This window comes from Macrobrachium rosenbergii, chromosome 3 (genome assembly GCF_040412425.1).
Source record: "Macrobrachium rosenbergii isolate ZJJX-2024 chromosome 3, ASM4041242v1, whole genome shotgun sequence".
Taxonomy (NCBI): Eukaryota; Metazoa; Arthropoda; class Malacostraca; order Decapoda; family Palaemonidae; genus Macrobrachium; species Macrobrachium rosenbergii.
In genome coordinates, this window is record NC_089743.1 from 68,510,793 (window position 1) to 68,531,211 (window position 20,419).

General features: G+C 38.8%; 1 non-coding gene across 1 annotated transcript; it reads right to left on the bottom strand.

Moving 5' to 3' along the window:
- Window positions 1-2,039: 2,039 nt before the first annotated feature.
- On the bottom strand, window positions 2,040-2,201 carry LOC136828940 (U1 spliceosomal RNA). The gene has a single exon (XR_010850258.1). It is a non-coding gene; the product is annotated as a U1 spliceosomal RNA (small nuclear RNA).
- Window positions 2,202-20,419: the final 18,218 nt, after the last annotated feature.

The window sequence follows — 20,419 nt, forward strand, 5'->3', positions numbered from 1 at the left end:
TTACACCCCAGTTTGGTCCTAGGATTGGAACGGGCGTATGCTCGGGTGGTGGAGAAGGGGCCAGGGGGTTCTGTGGAGGGTCTCTCTCCTGCAGAAAGAGAAGATGAGGTAGACTGTGACTTGGATGGACCAGAAGGTCCTCTCCCCAAGGACACAGACACCTCCAAAATACAGAGGTTCAAGTTGAGATTGTTTGACTGATTCGTCAGTACAATGATCTCACAGAAGAGACCTTGGCTTCCAGTGACATTTTCCCTTTGGGTCTTGGAACTTTCACTGGAGCCCATAAGGAATCCACACCTTCATTCGGACTGCCTCGCTTGAAGCTTGCTGGTTCGGTCCTGCCTCAGGTGAATTCTCTTGTTTCTGGGCAAGAAAACTCACTTCAGTCCAGCCTTTCATTTAGCTACTTTCTCCACCTCTCCCTCATCAGAAGAGGTTCTACAAGCCCTCGGAAAGATATATCCCAACTGCACAGGTTGACCTGGCTCTGGTGAATTCTCTTGTTTCTGGGCAAGAAAACTCACTTCAGTCCAGCCGTTCATTTAAGCTACTTTCTCCACCTGTCCCTCATCAGAAGAGGTTCTACAAGCTCTCAGAAAGATCAATCCCAACTGCACAGGTTGACCCGGACCTAGTTCATCTTGGACCGGGTCTGTCATTGGAACAGCTGGGTGTGGAGGGCATCTCCCTTTCACATCAGAAGTCAGCAACACTGGAATCGACTGCTATTGCAGCATTCCAAGCAGTCTCTTGGCTTGATCATTGGTCAACCACTGCAGCAAAGATCATCTCTTCCTCTTCGTTGCACAGTAACGAAGAGGTAGCTAGATGGACTGTTCTATACATGTAGGAACAATCTGTCATTTTACTCCACATTCCATCCAACTGAGCAAATTTTGTTTGGCAGAATGGGACAAGTGTATGAATATGTGGTGTATGTTATGGGAAATTCTGAATGCCTTAACATTTGTAAAGGGTGTGTTATTCTTTTAATTGTGGCATTAGTGACTATTTTAGTGCTACAGTTTTGATTCGTGCTAAGTAGATTGTATTTAGTTTATATAATATTTCCTTAACATACAATCTAAACTTGAACCAGTGCAATTCATTTGCATCACATTTATTTTACTTTGCAAATTAAGTTGTGATATCCACATTGTTAAGGGCAAGAAATTTATACTAACAACATTCAGTGTATACACATGATGATATGAAACATACTTGAAACATGGTGACTAATGTATGAATCATCTGAGGTCAGAAATTCAACCTGAGGTACTTCCATTTGTTAATTATTATCTGTTCATATATTTTATATATGGTTGCTTTACTCAGAATTGTGAAATATAATTATTACTTTTGTTAATCATTAATAATGTTAAATCTGGAAACTCCATACAGTCATGTTTTTTTCACGATAAATATATTTAACAGGATATATGTTACTTGATTACATATTTACTGTGACTAAACCTTTCAACTATCTTCCATGCATGTTTATATTCAAATGTATTTTACATACTTCATATTATGTTGCTATTTACTTCCTTTAAAAGCACAATATAATGTCAACTAATTTTTTCCCATACAAAATTATCTTAGTACCTTAAATGATTTTGGAATTATTCATAACTTTATTGGCTAAAATGCATGTAAATTTTCTGTTTTTATATGGTTTGCTGAATAGGGAGGAGGAGAGTTGGGGGAGGAATTGCAGTCCAAGTCTGGATGTTAGCTGCCACGGAAACTGAAAGAAAGGACAAATGGTCGAACGCTCCCGACTGACTACTTCCTAAGCAGACTTTCTTATTCACTTCTTCATATTTTCAGACGTTTGTAATGTTTGCTTATTTTACACATGTAATGTATATCACTTTTATTTAACAAATACTTAATGTTTTCCCCTCAATCACGTTGTTTTCCCTCACTCATCCGTAATTCTAGTTCTGTAACTGGCATTCACTTTCTCAAATATACACTGACTGAACGGGCTAACACCCTGTCATTCATTATGTTGTTATATGAATAAGTTTTGAAAGGGGATAGCGCGAACGCAGTCCCCACTACCAAAAATTGCGCATTATGAGTTGACCACATTTGGGTCAATTTAAATGGGTCAGCACCACCTGAGTGCAATGGTGAGCCTCACCTTGGGGAACCACCTTTTGATCATGGTGTCCCCTGTGCCAGGTAAGTATGCTTTTCACCCACACATCTAAACCCTAGCTAACATGTTCTGAGGACATGTAGCTTAAATAAACTTGTTATACAAAAAAATTCTTTTTATTGATTCACACTAGAAGTATTACCTTAATGCCCAGTATTTAAACCATTTTATATTTAGAATTAAAATTAAAAATAACTGAAATTTACATTAAAAATCAAATGGCTTAGTGATTCCTAGTCTGTTGGTTTTCTATCAACAGAATGACTGACCAGTGTCATACCTAACAAGCACCAAAAAATCCTGTGAAGGAAAAAATTATTAATCTAAAAAATATTTATCTATCTGTAAAAGTCCGAAAATGATCTTATTTATTAATTAAATTCAATTATTTTAGAGAGATGCAAAATTTTCTAAATTCAACTTCTGTATTTGTAATAGCCACAGGCCCCTCTGTACCATGTCAATACACAGGGCTATGGGTCCTAGTATTTTGAAATCAAACCATTCAATTCCAAACCACGAATATGGACATTTCAAGGTGTCACTGGTTTTTCTTGGATATGAGCTGCCCATAGCAAGAGCCTGTGAGAGCACAAGGCTGGCTTATCTTCCGCTTTGTTACAGACATTTAAACAGAAGATTGCAAAGAGGACTCAAATTTACAAAGAGCAAGTAATATTAAATGGGTATGTAAATATATTAATGCCTTAAAGCATTTCACTTTTTGGGTAGGTTTCCAGGTCAGGAACTGCTCTCTCAGGATTACTTCAGTTACCGGATAAATCAAGGAGGAGGAAAGCTCATTAACAAGAATGACCGATTTTCTCCAGTTTCTATTTTGGGTAGGTTTTCAGGTCAGGAACAGCTCTATAGTTTATCTAGGGCATTGGATAAACCAAGCATGGGCAGTGGTCATTAACAAGAATCATTGATTTTCTTTTGATTCTCTTTCAAATCTCCCTCAGATATCTTGTGCAGAATGGAGTCAAGAATATATAGACCAGGGCTAAAATTTATGTAGCCTTCCTCACTTAACTGAGTTGTTCTTTACTTAAAGACCTATCACTACAAAACTGTGCATCAATTAAAATGGTTATTTACCACTTCAAACTTCTTATTTTTTTGTTTATTAAACCGATTCGTTTTTGTAATCTGGTGTTCCATTGTATTTAGTTTGTTAGAAAAGTAAAAGAGCTTACACTCCATTCTATCAATTTATGGTTATATATATATATATATATATATATAATTATATATATATGTATATTATATATATATATATATATATATATATATATATATATATATATATATATATATATATATATATATATAAATATCTGTGTGTGTGTATAATTATCACGTTAGTATTTTTTACATGAGTGTGTGTATGTATGTATGTATGTATGCATATACATATATATATATATATATATATATATATATATATATATATATATATATATATATATATATATTTCCGTTATGAAATATATATACATTTATATGTCGTGTATATTTTCACATGGGAATAGTTTGTGTGTTATACCTTGAATATATGTGTTTGTATTTATTGTATATATATATATATATATATATATATATATATATATATATATATATATATACATATATATATATATATATACATGTCAATAAATGGCTAAATACGAACTATATTCAAGGTGAAAACATGAATACTGTTCCGGTGAAATACAAATTGCCAAAGTCTTCCCGTATGAAAATAGTTTACAAATTTGGCAAGAATAATCGACGTAATTTTTTAGCCATAAAATGTAAAGATGTACGTGTACGTGTCGAGACCGAGAAGACAAGATGGGTTTTATTTCACCAACGGAAAAATAGTGAGCAGAGAGAAATTTGCAGTTGTAAAAATTCATTAGTGCCTGAAATGCAGGTTAGCATAGTCACCCATAAAGTTGGTTGTTTCTTTAGGGGAAAGGTGGAAGGGAAGTACGTTTTCTCTTATTTTTAAAGACTAACTGCGCTATGAAAACCAAAATAGTTTATATTAATTTTTGAAACTTTTGACATTGTTTTGGCACATGGCTTGTCACGCGAAAAACATTTTTTCCGGATCATTTCATTTAGTTGTAACTGATATTGTTAAGTGGCTAATTTGAAGATGTTTACTTCCTGAAGCTTTAGTACTGTAATTAGTGTTTCAATAATACTTCGAATTTCCGTTGCTGAAAATTTTATAGTAGGATTTAATACAGCACTTTGAAGCTCATCCGTCTAAAGTAAGCGAAATAATGATGTTTTTCATGACAATATCTACGAAGAAGGTATGTGAGAGGGTGCGAAAGAAAGAGCAGGTAGACAAGTACTGCTAGTTTCTTGAGGAAGCCGCCCACTTATAAAGCGGTGTGCGGACGTCAGGACAAAGACATACAAGTGACCCGAGGTTAATGATTCTCTTTGCAAAACAGGACAGGTACATACAGATAGCGTGATAATTGAAAATAGTAGATTAGACACAAATACTCTGACACATACGCAATATATAAGGGCAAAAATGAATAGGTAATAAATGTACAGTTATATAATGAAAAATAGGGCTGAGTGCCCTGACCTAGGGTCAGGTGTGAAGGCACCGTAGAAAACGGGAGGTTCTTCATAGAAAACCCGTTTAGCGGGGACATTACAATACTCCCCCCCCACTTCCCCCCACCCACCCCCAAGACGTAGGTAACGTCTGATCAAGGCAGGTATCTACTGGGGCAGAGAGGGCCGCTCTCAATGTCAGCTGGGGTGCATTCGATTTCGGTGCGTTGATGGGAGTGGCTGGTTGTTCCCCTGCCTGTCACGACTTTCTTGTGGGTGGGGTGGGCTGAGGGGGCTACACCTCCTGCGGGGTCACTGGGGAGTGCCACCGACGTCCTCCTTCAGGAGTGCTGGCTTTAGGGAGGTCTACCAACACCCAGTCGTCCTTCCCGTGGATGGCTGGAATGCCTTTTGTCTCCAGCACGAGGAAAGGCCCCCTGTAGGCCTGGTTAAGGGTGGGTGGACAGCGTCGTTCCTGACGAAGACGTGGGTGGTGGAGGACAGACCGGGAGGCATGAAGGGGACGTCCTGTTGGTATCTGTCCGCTGGCAGGGGGCAAACTTTTTGACCCTGTCGCGGAGCCTCTTTGTTGTTAAATTGTCCCGGCTCGCCCGACGAGGGACTCCTCGAGGCTGCGGAGGGGTCGCTTTTGGCTCTGGGGCAGTCTCAACCTGAGGAGGACCCAGGGCAGTTGGTACCTCCAATTGTCGGCAGTGCAACGAGCCCCCAGGGACCTGTGGAACCTTTGCTGGCTGTGGGGTTGTAGGCAGTGGTGCTGTGGTGAGTGGTCCCTGCAGGCGTGCCAGGTGGTCCACAGCTCGGACAGGAAAGCTGGGCCCTGTCCATAGTTATATGGTCCGGGACACCGAACGGGCTGATCCAGCTGGAGAAGAGGGCCTTGGCGCATGCACTGGCGGTGGCTTCTTCCATGGGCATCGCTTCGGGCCACCTGGTGGAGCGGTCGACAACTGTCAGAAGGTACCTGTCACCTCCTGATGGGGGAAGAGGACCCACAACATCGACGTGGATGTGCCGAAACGTCTTCCCGGCTGAGGAAAGTCCGACTCGGTGTGATGCCCTACTTTTCTGGTCTGGCACCGAATGCACTGCCTAGCCCAGGGCTGTCCTTCAGTGCCAGACGAACTTCTCTGCCAGTGGGTCGTCCTGCTGAAGGGGTGGGACAGTCCATGGATGATGTCGAAGACCAGACGACGGCGGTAGGTGGGCACCAGTGGGCGGGGTTGGCCAGTGCTTACATCGCTCAGCAGTGTTGGCCCCCCAGGGGCGAGGGGCACGCCCTTCCACTTCAGCGATGTGATGACGGTGTGGTAAGCTGGAATCTCTGGGTCGGTGGCCTGTTCCTGGGCGAGGTCCTCATTGTCGATCCTGAGCTGCACTGCGTTGATTTCGATCCTCGAGAGGGAGTTACAGGGTTCTTCCTGCTGGGGAGGTACTTGATGGTGCAGGTGTACTCCGCGAGGTGCCATTGCTGCCTGGAGGACCATGCATCCCCCAGTTTTGTGAAGGCATGGACCAGCGGCTGGTGGTCCGTCCAAATTGTGAAGGGCATACCCTCCAGGAGGAATTTGAAGCCGTGTACCGCCTGGCACACCACGAAGAGTTCCCTGTCGAAGGTGATGTAGCGGGACTCGGTGGCGCTGAGCTTCCTACTGAAGAAGGCGATGGGCTGAGGGGCTCCATTGATGACCTGCTCCAGGAGGGCCCCACAGGTGACGTTGCTGGTGTCCGTTGTTAGCTGGAGGGGGGGCGTTGGGGTCCTGGTCGGCCAAGGCAGTTGCCTTGGCGAGGGCAGCCTTCATCAGGGAGAAGGCCCACTGCTAGTTGGGGCCCCACACTAAGGACTTCGGATGGCCCTTCAGGATCTCCGTCAGGGGGGTCATGGTGTGCGCGACCCCATGGATGAACCTCCTGTAGTAGTTGACCATCCCGAGGAATTCCTGTGCGCCCTTGACGGAGGTAGGGGTGGGGAACCTGATGACGTTCTCGACCTTCGGTGCGAGTGGGTGGACGCCTCCCAGGGATATCTTGTGGCCAAGGAAGTCAACTCTTTCAACGCCGAAGGTGCGCTTGTCGAACCTGACGATGAGGCTGTTCTCCTGCAGGTGCTGCAGGACCTTCCAGACGTGCCACAGGTGTTCTTTGTGCGACCTGGAAAAAATTAGGGTGTCATCGACGTAACAGACAAAGAAGTTCAGGTCCCCCAGGATGCTGTCCATCAGTCTCAGGAAAGTCGCCCCTACATGATTCTGAACTTACAAGAAGCACTTATCAATTATATGCGTGAGTATGTGCAGTGTCTCCTAACGCTGCTTGGGTCCACAGAATAAAGAAACAACTGCCACATTCATACCTCAACTTCCGAATGGTTATCCAACTTCCATAACATTACCTGCTTCATGCACTTGCTTAGAAGAATCATCAACTGCGTGTCAAACTTTACCGCACACTTTGTGCCATTCACCTTTGCCTCACTCATTCTTACATTCTGAAGGTTCTTCCAATACCTCTTTTAACACCAGTTTCAGGTGCTTTCTAGGTCTTCCTTTTTTCTCTCCTCTTGACAGTTCCGAAATGTACCACTACTGGTCAGTTACTTTCCAAGTCTTCCTTTCTTGTTTTCTCCTGACAATTCTGAAGTGTTAACACTTTTCACCTTTTCCAATTACATATACAGGTCAACATTCAGACTTTCTCTAGAATCTGTAGTCTCCATTGATTATCCCAATTCATTAGGACACCATCTGAAAAATCCAGCCAAATCACATTCCAATCACAACTCATTTTCTAGGTGTTGGAGTTTCAACCAACGTCTCATGCCCTTTCTGTGGTTTCTAACATCCATAGAAATATTGAACAGCCAGAAACCTATAACACATCTTTGTCAGATACCAAATTTTGCATCAAACAGTCACGCCCCTCTCTACATATTCTACAGTCACGCCCCTCTCTACATATTCTACAGTCACGCCCCTCTCTACATATTCTAACATACTTCATTTGTATCATGAAAATTTAATTGCTCGTAACAATCGTATATATTTTTTATACCATAGATACTAGACAACTCCATATTGTCTCTGTGGCAGATCATAAGCTTTTTATGTATGTCCACCTATGATACCCACAGCATTTCTCTGTAATTTTAAACTTCTCTGAGATCTTTTTCATAACTATCATTTGATCTAAACACCCCCCTACCTTTCCTCTTATATTCCCATGCTCTCATATTTTTCCGTACAATAAATTTTTTCATCTGTTATATTTTCCGTTAAAATCTTGCAATACATTTAACCCTTTATTATAAGTAATATAAAGTTGAACAATGGTTCCTTCCATCCATCCCTTCTGAATGTTTTCCTCATCCATATATTCCTTACAAACCCTAGCTAAGTACCCAATCACAATCACTGCCATACCACAGCAGTTCACTTTTGTTTCAGCCATATCTGTCTCTTCTGATTTCCAAAGTCATTGAATTTCAAAACACTTATTCTTTCGACTCGGAATTGCCCTCACTTCAAATACCATTTCTTCGTTTGCATTTTTTTTAATTCTAATATCCATTTGATCATTAATGTTGCTCTCTGCATATACTTCCTTGTAGTTCAACTAACTACTCTCCCTTAAGTTAATACTTCCATTCCCCATTCTATTTTTTGTACTTTTGTTCTCCCTGCTCTCTTCTTGGCCACTGTGTCCATCTTCATTTCCACCATAATGTAAGCTACCCTTCTGTAATGCAATTGCACTTCAAATAATTACTTATCTTTCCTTCACGAAACCCATCGCTTCCCTTGGACCACCACTTACAGCTTTTATTCCCTCTTCCTACCCTCTTATAAACAATTCCTGGCATCCCTGTGACCTTATTATGTAATTTTAGAAACTCATCATCTGCTTACACCTCCACATCTTCAAGTCTGGCCCACATTTCATCCATTTTCTCTGTATATCCCGGCCTCACTTCCTTATCATCACAGTCTTATGTAGGTACATTCCACTCCTTCCAAAGGAACTGAAACATATCTATCTTAGCCACGTTTCACCCATTCTTCTAGAACCTGAACTTATATTTAACGATATTTTTCTTTCACTCCAGTGATCAGACATGGTCTTCTTTGGAAACCATGTATTTCCAACAGTTGGGAAGGAGGAAGGGAAAGGGAGGGAAGGGGGAGGGGAGGGGTTTGTGTTGACGCTCTGACTGAACTTTTTTCATGTAGACGTTCATCCTACGAACAGTCGTGGGTGAACTGACAGGTATTACTGTGGTGAATGTCCCTTTTATTCAGATATTACTTTGCTGTCTGTCCTGGTTATCCAGGTATTACAGTATTGACTGTCCCTTTATCCAGGCATTATTGTGGTGACTGTCCCTTTTATCCAGGTATTACTGTGGTGACTGTCCCTTTTATCCAGGTATTACTATGATGTATGTTCTTTTTATCCAGGTATTACTGTGGTGACTGTCCTTTTATCCAGGTATTACTGTGGTGGCTGTGTGTTATCTCCAGGTATTACTGTGGTGGCTGTGTTTTATCCAGGTATTACTATGGTGACTGTCCCTTTATAGAGGGAATGGGGAGGGGAAGGGAGAAGGAAGATGGAGGGGGATTTGTGTTGACGTTCAGCCTACAAACAGTCGTGGGTGAACTGACAGGCATTACTGTGAATTTTCCCTTTTATCCAGGTACTAGCTGACATACCCAGCGTTGCATGGTAAAAACTCAAAGCGTAGAAAACACCCAGACCATAGAACACACCCAATGCGTTGAACACACCCAAAACTTAGAACACAACCTGATATAGTGTAATATCAAAGAATTTTTATTTATAGGTCTTTAAACATATCCATACAGTGTACAAATTATTAAGTAAAACCTTTCACAAATTCACTGTAATATTACTTTAACACCAAACTTGTTTGTAAAGAACATTTTTAGTTTCTCCATTAAGAGCAAGAATGAATAAATTCTTGGATGAACCCACCCTTGAACAAGCAACATAAAGTTGTCCGTGGGAAAAACATGGCAATCTCAAATCGACTCCACAGTACTTAATAGACTGTCCCTGTGCCTTGTTGATCGTGATCAAGAATGCGTGAGGAATATAAAACTTTCCACAGAAATAAAAAACTATAATTAATAAAAACATATACAATCATCTGAAAGAGCGAAATGAAACTGTCACATTCACTGAAAGATGATGAAATTGAAGACTTGCCGAGTTAGCTTCCCTTAAATACAGATTTCTTTTTATTTTTGCTAATTTTCAGAAGGGTCTAGCGACACCGAGTTATATTGATTTCCAAAAATGTTCAGGTTATACAGAGTTCTGTTCATTCTGTTTGACTAAACTTGGACTTCAGTGGCATTGGGAATGTCAATATTCATTTCAGCGACGCCGTAAAATATAGATCCGACACTAATTTCGGTCATTTTTCATATTTTTTTTCACCACTTTTCACCACACCTTCCTTTCGGGGCTGAACTTGGACTTAAGGGCACTGGAAATGTCACTGTTCATCTCAGTTACCTTGAAAACTATGGATTAGACACTAATATCCGTCATTTTCAGTTATTTTTGCATGCCACCCTCTTCCCACCCCACCACCTTTGGTGCCCTTTAGTGCTAGTGTTGTCTTACCCCTACAGTATTCTTTTCCAGATAGTAAGTCATATATATCCCAAGATTGGTTGAAATTGCTCAATGCGTTTCAGAGTTATGCTGGAACATAAAGACACATATACATACCTACATCCATTTATATATTTATATATATATATATATATATATATATATATATATATATATATATATATATATATATATATATATATATATATATTATATACATGTACAGACACACACACACACACACACACACATATATATATATATATATATATATATATATATATATATATATATATATATATATATATATATATATACACATACAGCAGATTACTGTGCTGTCTGTCCATTTTCTCTGGGTATTACTGTAGTGACTGTCCCTTTATCCAGGTATTCCTGTGGTGACTGTCCCTTTTATCTAGGTATTACTGTGCTGTCTGCCCTTTTTATCCAGGTATTACTGTGGTAACTTTCCCTTTTATCCAGGTATTACTGTGGTGACTGTCCCTTTTATAAAGGTATTACAATGGTGACAGTCCCTTTCATCCAGGTATTACTGTGCTGTCTGTCAGCTTTAACCAGGTATTACATAGTGTGCTGTGTGGCCTTTTATCCAGGTATTACTGTGGTGACTGTCCCGTTTATCCAGGTATTACTGTGCTGTCTGTCCTCTGTAACCAGATATTACTGTGTCCCTTTTATCTGTCCTGTTGTCCTTTTATCCAGGTATTGACTGTTCTTTATGTTTGTCCCTTTTATTCAGGTGTTACTGTGCTGTCTGCCCCTTTATCCAGGTATTACTATAGTGACTATCCTTTTATTTATGACTGTTGGTGTTATGTATTACTGTGCTGTCTGCCCCTTTTATCCAGGTATTACTGTAGTGACTATCCTTTTTATCCAGGTATTACTGGGTGACTGTTGGTGTTATCCAAGTATTACTGTGCTGTCTGCCCCTTTATCCAGGTATTACTGTGGTAACTGTCCCTTTTATCCAGATATTGCTCTGGTGACTGTCACTTTTAGCCAGGTATTACTGTGGTGACTGTCCTTTTTATCCAGGTATTACTGTGCTGTCTGTCCTTTTTATCCAGATATTGTTGTGCTGTCAGTCCTTTTTATCCAGGTATTATTGTGTTCTCTGCTCCTTTTATCCTGGTTTTATCCAGGTATTTTGTGTTACTCTGCTGTCCTTTTATCCAGGTATTACTCAGGTGATTGTCCCTTTTATCCAGGTATTACTCTGGTGGCTACCCTTTTATCCAGGTATTACTCTGGTGACTGTCCCTTTTATCCAGGTATTACTGTGGTAATTGTCCCTTTTATCCAGCTATTACTCTGGTGACTGTCTCTTTTATCCAGGAATTACACTGGCAACTGTCCCTTTTATCCAGGTGTTAATGTGGTGTCTGTTCTTTTTATCCATGTATGACTGTGGTGACTGTCCTTTTCATCTAGGTATTGCTGTGCTGTCTGTCCTCCTATCCTGGTATTACTGTGTGTCTGCCCCTTTAATCCAGGTATTACTATGCTGTCTGCCCCTTTTATCTAGGTATTACTGTGGTGACTGTCCCTTTTATCCAGGTATTACTGTGGTGACTGTCCCTTTTATCCAGGTATTACTATACTGTCTGTCCATTTCATCCAGGTATTACTATACTGTCTGTCCATTTTATCCAGGTATTACTATACTGTCTGTCCATTTTATCCAGGTATTACTGTACTGACTGTCTCTTTTATCCAGGTATTGCTCTGGTGACTGTCCCTTTTATCCAGGTATTACTGTGCTGTCTGTCCCTTTTATCCAGGTATTATTGTGCTGTCTGCCCCTTTTATCCAGATATTACTGTGGTAACTGTCCCTTTTATCCAGGCATTGCTCTGGTGACTGTTCCCTTTATCCAGGTATTACTATCGTGGCTGTCCTTTTCATCCAAGTATTACTGTGCTGTCTGTCATCTTAACCAGGTATTACTGTACTGTCTGTCCATTTTATCCAGGTATTACTGTAGTCACTGTCACTTTTATCCTCTTATTACTATGGTAACTTTCCCTTTTATCCAGATATTACAGTGCTGTCTGTCCCTTTTATCCAGGTATTACTGTAATGACTGCCCTTTTATCCAGTATTACTCTGGTGACTCCCTTTTATGCAGATATTACTCTGCTGGCTGTCTCTTTTATCAGGTTATTACTGTGCTGTCTGCCTCTTTTATCCAGGTATTACTGTGGTAACTGTCCCTTTTATGTATTCCCTGGTGACTTTTATCCAGGTATTACTGTGGCGACTCTCCTTTTTATCCAGTATTACCTGGTAGATATTACTGCTGTCTTTGTCCAGGTATTACTGTGGTGAGAGGTATTACTGTCTGCTGGCTGCTGTTTGTCCCTTTTATCCAGTTATTACTGATGACTGTCCCTTTAATGCAGGTATTACTATGGTGACTATCTACTTATCCAGGTATTACTGAGCTGTTTGTCCCTTTTATCCAGGTATAGCTGTGCTGTCTGTCCCTTTTATCCAGGTATTACTGTGGTGAGGAGCAACATTGTTCTTGAATATTTCGTTTTCTCAGTTGGTCCCTTATCGTATTATGTACTTTTTCTATGGTCCAGTACATGAAATGCGGTGTGATAAGCCCCCTTTAGTGCCCAGGTACATTGGCGATTCAAGACCACAACAGTCGTAATGGCTGGGTTTGGTGATCAATCGGCTTTAGTCGCGGGCCTTGGACCAAAGAAAATAAAAGAAAAGTCAGCTGATTACTGTGCTGTCATACTCAATGAACCCTTTTGCATCGTTCAGGTATTACTGTCGGATGAGGCCATGTCCACATTTGGCTGTTGCTACAAGACAGCGACGTTCATGAAGGCATGACGATTTAGCTGCCACGTAGTTACATCACATGTCAACATACACAACGGCATCATAACTGTGACATGAACATGGATGCCACCATATATAATTGCCTGGTGAACTTGGCACCCATCATTCTCGTTGCAGTCGCGACAGAGAAAGAACGTTTGTTCATGGTCTGAATTTATCCAGGATTATTACAATGCCATGTTGCAATTGAATTAATAGTGCCTGAACATAAATCCAAGGTGCTGGGTCTGAACTCACAAAGAAGACATTGTGACAACTTGATGAAAGAATTGGCAACTGAAACTGGTGACTTTCAATGAAATAGTGGAATGCCCCAGGACCATCACATTCTGGGAAGACCCATTGAGCCAGGCCTGCATTTGTCCTACATTTCCTTTATCCCAGGTAGCTCCCAACACAATCAGCTGTGACTGTATGGCCATTGTGGCTACCTTTGGAGATGAGGTCATGCAGGTACCCAGCACCCCATACCAATGGAAGGGGTAGTAGTGGGTTTGAGCAACGATGGAATTTCCCCACACCCTTTGTTTCAGATCCCAGCCCATGCAATAACTCATTATTTTAATTATAAGAAGTTCTACTCTGTAATATTTGATGCAGTTACAAGTTCCTCTACGTGGATGTAGGTGCCATAGTGTCCAAGTCTGATGGTGGTGTATTTGCCAAGACACAGCACTCCAAAATGCTTGATCAACATGAAGCCCACCTGTCTGCCCCTGAAAGATTATCAACCGAAACTGAAGATAAACCCCCAGTCGACTATTTCTTCATTGGAGATGATGCCTTCGCTTTTAAGAAGTATACGATGAAACCATACCCTGCGCGAAGTCTGACAATACCTGAACGCATCTACAATTATCGACTAAGCAGGGCAAGACATTCAGTGGAGAATACCTTTGGAATCCTAGCAAGCTGGTAGATATTGTTCACAATTATTACTGTCTATATCTGGTGTGCTTGTTTAAATACGTATTTAATATGAAATCCCTTGTGTATACTGTGTTGGGTAAAATTTCCTGCTATGTTAAGGCAGCAGCCTGCCCAGGAAAAACCTCAGGTTCTGAAATATTTAGGTTCTAAATTCTTTTATGACCTGTTGGGTCATGTGGTAGCACCCTGACCTTTCATTTGAGAGCCTGGTGTTCGATCCGGATGTGAGGCAGAAGCCTGGAAACACGTGTTCATGTGTTCATTAGTTCCAAAATGAAACAGAAAAGTTCCAACTTCTTTTATGACCTGTGTGGTTACAACTCTGGACTTTCATTTGAGAGATTGCTTGATATGAGGCAAATTTACACCATTATATATATATATATATATATATATATATATATATATATATATATATATATATATATATATATATATATATATATATATATATATATTGTCACAAAGTGTTCAAAGCATTGCCTAGTTATTACACTACTAATATAGTATTAAAAATTTACTCACTTCAGCCAGATACCTGAAATCTCATGACAATAAAATTACGACTGAGTACTCTAAAGGCAACAGTGATCCCTTAAAAACTTACTAATCATGTGAGAAATCAGACTGTTTATCAAAATTAGTGTGAGTATCAACATTTAAACAAGAAAGATACTAAAGTAAAAAGGCATCACTCCATCAAACAACTTTAAGTATCTCCCCAGGTTAGAGTCACATCAGCAAACCTGAAGGAACGAAACATGTTTATCACCATGCCTTATGCACACAATTAATCCTACCACTGATGGTTAGTAAATGAAACGCTATTGTAAAAACTTTGAATACAAAAATTTATTTTTAAATTCAAAATTTATGATCAGAATTCACAATCTCACTTTTAAAGAAAAAAATATTACTTGAAAACAGCACAAAATTGAATTAATTCTTTAATTAAATCACAATTGCTAATTTATAAAGAAATTGAATTAATCAAGCAAAACTTAAACTGTCAAGAAATGCATAAGATTTGGAAAGTTAATCTAAGTAAATTAAAATCAAATCAAGTATGCAATGTTAAACTATTAAGAAACACTTAAGATGATAATTAAATAAATGTTAAATCACCACTATTTAAAAATGTGAAGAACTAAGAGACTGCAAATACAAAAACATACAAAAATACACAAAAATGACATGTGTAAAAAATGAAATGAAGTAGATTCACCAAAAACAATTTCAATAAAGCAAAAATCGCTTAATATATTGACCTTATTATACCATGCAATAATAAGTAAAAATCACTTTACATTACACAAGCTCGTGAAAACTTTCACAAGATTACCCCAATTGCTGCAGCTCGAAATTCACTTCAACACACTATTCTGATAGGTGCCGTTACCAATATGTCACTTATTACTACAGTTATCAGATCTCAAAGCTAAAATTAATATTAATGACCACACAAATATTTTACATTAATAACTTCTCTCTTTTGGAGAGAGAGAGAGAGAGAGAGAGAGAGAGAGAGAGAGAGAGAGAGAGAGAGAGAGAGAGAGAGGAGCACAAAGGTCTCTTAGAATAAGAATGAGCAAATTTTTAGGATTCCAGCTAGAAGCACCACAATCAGGTAGACGTCATTATTAAGGCATTTTGGGAGTGAGACGTGCTTTTACTCCCAGTAATTCGTTCGTATTTCTCAAAAAGGCGTACATGACTTAAAGGAAAAAAGTTCTGGACGAGATATCAACACTTCCAATACAACACACACGTGGCTAATCATAATTTGCACGTTTATAAAACACGAAAGACAAAACCTTCCCTTATATCGCCTGGGCAAAATATCTGTCAATGTGCTTATCTGACTGATGACAGCTAGACCATCTGGTCTGGCCTAATCTCTCTCTCCTACTACATTATTAAAATGATTTTAAATTATCCTGTTAAGTTATATAAATCATTAATATTTGTGAGATCTGACATTACAAAGACATTCTTACATAACTATCATTAATATACAGAATACACTACATACCTCTTCTGTATAGAAAAAATCATACGACAGTTGCAAAGTATATCACATTATTGTGGAAAAATCGTACTTTATACATTTTACAAGGCACATGATTATATATATATATATATATATATATATATATATATATATATATATATATATATATATATATATATATATATATATATATATATATATATACACACACACACAGAATGAAAATGCCTAACCCACATGCCTAACTCTAGTAATTTCAAAATTATTTATTATTAGACGTCCAGTTATTCAGTATTTGTAATTCCTGCCACACAAAAATAATAGCAATTACGTTGTAAGAGTTCCTGCACAAAACAGAGATATTGCTGAGTTCATTATTTCTTCAGTACTGTTAACTAGACATATTTTCAATTTTTGAAAATTTATAGTAGGATTACTTCATGTTGCAGATAGTTGTTATGTAGGCACAGTAAAAGGAAATTTATCATAAAATCTGACCCATTTATGTCATTAACAATTTCTGTTGCGTGTCTTGTTAAAGTCCTTTGAAATTAAACAAGTAAAATATAGTTAAAAATGCAAATTAGTGTAAGTTAAACACTGAATGTGCAAGATGGTTGTTATTCATCTCTTGGCATACATTTGGGGCAGTGCTTGTAAATTTCTAAATTGCACTCAGTTGTGCTAACTTCATATCCAATTAAATGGGACAGGAGTAGGAAAAGGAAGATGATGTGAATGTAGTTGATCTTATAGCCTTGAGCGTGTGAAAACAGTAGTTCAGTGGGATAGTTTTGTGTTACTGTATGTACAGAGAATACAGATATTTTCTTATGATACTTGATCGTTGCAACAAGTTAAAGTTAAGTACACCTTAGTTTTACCAGACCACTGAGCTCATTAACAGCTCTCCTAGGGCTGGCTCGAAGGATTAGACTCATTTTACGTGGCTAAGAACCAGTTGGTTACTTAGCAACGGGACCTACAGCAACAGCGTGTATGTTTGTGTGTAAATGCGTAGTGACAAGGTTTATTAGATATATAATGTTTGTGATGAAGTTTTCATCTAGTGTGAACATGCCAAGATGTGAGTTTATTTCTAAAACGTCTATTGTGCTTCTGTTATCCATAATGATCGCAAAGAAGTTGTAGTAATAACTGTAACATAAGCGTAACTGACAAACGGACACCAGACTTGACCAAGGAACATTATGCGTACTATATGCCTGAGTGTATTTTAAAGTATCAGAACCTTTACAGTGTAATCGAATACTGCATCTGAATGTTAGACATATATGATCTCATATCCCCAACCATGTTATCTGAATATCACATTTGGCTCTCATAGGGCGCTCATAAACTGGCTAATAATTGCATGGGCTTCTTCTTGGAAGGCTGGGCTGTTATCCATTTAAAGTGACACAAACTAGAATTTACCATTATCCGAGAGGGGCCATTGCACTAGAAAAATTTCAGATTTAAATAATAGTAAATGTAAACCAAGCAGCATAACACTAGTTCTGTAAATATTTTAAACACCACTGTCTGTTGCACCACCAGCAAAGGTAACAATCAAAACAGAAAAGAAGCATCAGCTATGGAGGAGTTTTTGTGATGGACAAGATGGAAGCAGTCCGTCGGAGCTCCAGGGTGATTTGGAACCCTTCTATGGGCAAGTAAAGGGTGGCACAAAAGTGTACTTGTACACTGTAATGCACCTTTTGAATGGTCATTCGCTATTTGGGCAAGTGAGAGATATCAGATCTTTATGCTGCCTTTTAAGATAATAAGCCGAGCTCCCTTCCTGTTTTGTCATCTTACCCATCCCCCGCAACCTGTTCCTCTTTCACCTTGTACACAATTATTCAAAGACTTGAGTACAATGTAGTCTAAAACCTTCAACTATTTTTTTCAGTTAGTACAGTCGACTTCAGTTAATGTACCCAATTAGCGAATTATGTAAATTTTGTCGAAAAATAAGCAGAAAAGATTGAGCAAAGTACAGCTAAATGAAAATTTTGTATAATAACTTAAAACTACATTTTGAGGATATTATTGATTGCTTCATTTGTTGACTGTAAGAGATTAACATTATAAGACAACTGCAGTGGACAAATATTTAAATGGGAAGAAAATTTCTCTATAACAGAAAAAGTTAAATTAAAACATATGAATTTAACTGTATACAGTTCTGAATGTGATCCAATATTGATAAAACATTATCCTAATGAAGATTGCTGTTCAAATGTAAAAAAATACCCAAGAACACGCCCATTTCCGTTAAATGATGAACAGTTTTTGTTTGACTTACAATATAGCGATGATCGGAATGGTTTCAGTGTTATTAAATTTTTCTTTATGATCCATGAATATACTTCTTTGGTTACTTGCACTGGCAGTTGTATCACATCAATCAGGCCACCAATTTCCGAAATTACTATGTAAAGATTGGTAATCCTTAGATGGCTTTCCCCCTATGTACGCTGCTTTGATTTGCAACTTACTCCTTGCTTTTGTTTCATGGGATATTATAATCGAGCTGAAAAAAAAAAAAAAAAAAAAAACTTTATCTGAACACACTAAATGAGCAAAGAAGCTCGCCTTCTGTCTTGAACAGATGATGAGGTTGAGCGTAAAATTAGCCTTCTCTTTTACACAAGCCTTGCAATTGATCCATGAAACAGGCCATTGTTCTTGAAAGATCTTGAAATTAAAAACAAATAATCCGTCTCTCGTCACTGGCTCACTGAATTAATCAAAGAAACAATTTTATTTGTATGCTTACTCATCAGTGCTTTCCCACACTTTACAAAATCTCTTAGACAAAAGCCTGTAAACGTGCTATCTAGCAACTTTATTGTAACCACACATTAAGACACCTCACATACTGGCCTATGGTTGGTGTATTCGAGGAATTTTCTACCTGTTCTATTTTGTATATGTTTTTCAATTTATTAAGATACTGTTGCAATATGCCATTAAATTAGAGGTCGTTACTATCATACTTCAAACCTCATTAGTTTGTGTAAAAATTACTATTTTTGTCCAAATGACATTAGCAAACAAAGGTCTTTGATATATACTAATACCATTTGTAAAGATTCCGATTTTGATTTATATCAGATATTATGATAGTATTATGATTAAACATTTTCTTTATTTGTATAATCTTTGCATATTTTGAAAATCATTTAAACTAATTCATCTTCCATAAATAGGTTTAATAAACACTAGTTGCAAAATGAATGTATATTTCCAGTGGTCTTAAAGAAAATTTGCTGCATTAGTCTCTCTCTCTCTCTCTCTCTCTCTCTCTCTCTCTCTCTCTCTCTCTCTCTCTCTCTCTCTCTCTCACACACACACACACACAAAGTGTTTTGTTTGTGAATGGTTTGTGCATCAATTGGAATATCAGGAAGTTTACATTACGTAAGTGAGGGTTCCACTGATCTTGATGAACAGTAGGCCTATAACCTTCAGGTTTAGCTGTGGAACTTAGGTTTAACTGCCAGGTTCAGCAACCAATTACCAAGTGCCTTTGCAGTCATGTGATTATACATCACTTGTGTTACCTGCTACTTGGTCCCATTGCATACCTGGTGGACCACCTGCAAATACATTTCTGTCCACATTTCATATCAAAATGGGTCAAACCCCAAGGGCAAAGTCAGCTGTTCATAGAGTTTTGAGTATGACTTTTTTTGCACTGGTGACCTCAGAGCAACCCAGTAGACCAGCATTGTTCTTGCATAACACCCTGGTGAATGGTGGACTATATATGGCCATATCATACCATAAAAAAGGTCACTAATGGATCAACTATGGTTCATAAGTTCTGGTTTTTTTCTCTCAGAGAGCACTGTTGTCCTCTTCTACCTTAGTAGGGACAGTGTGATTTTCATGTCAGTGCAGATGATTGACAGACTAACTACAGCCATGCCTGTAAATACAAATAGACACTAATGGACTAAATTCTGTGCCTAGGCTCTGGCTTGTTCTCCCTTGAGACCTCAAGTTCAGCCTTGGTAGACCTAGCTTGATTTTGGCATCAAACTTTCCAATAGTTGGCCTAACTGTGGCCATGCCCACTGACATAAAATGCATTGACAGAGTAAATACAGCACTCAAGCTCTGGCTTCACTCAATCTTGAGAGTTTGTGGGTTGCCCCACTAGTGAGGTAGATGAATTATGGCGT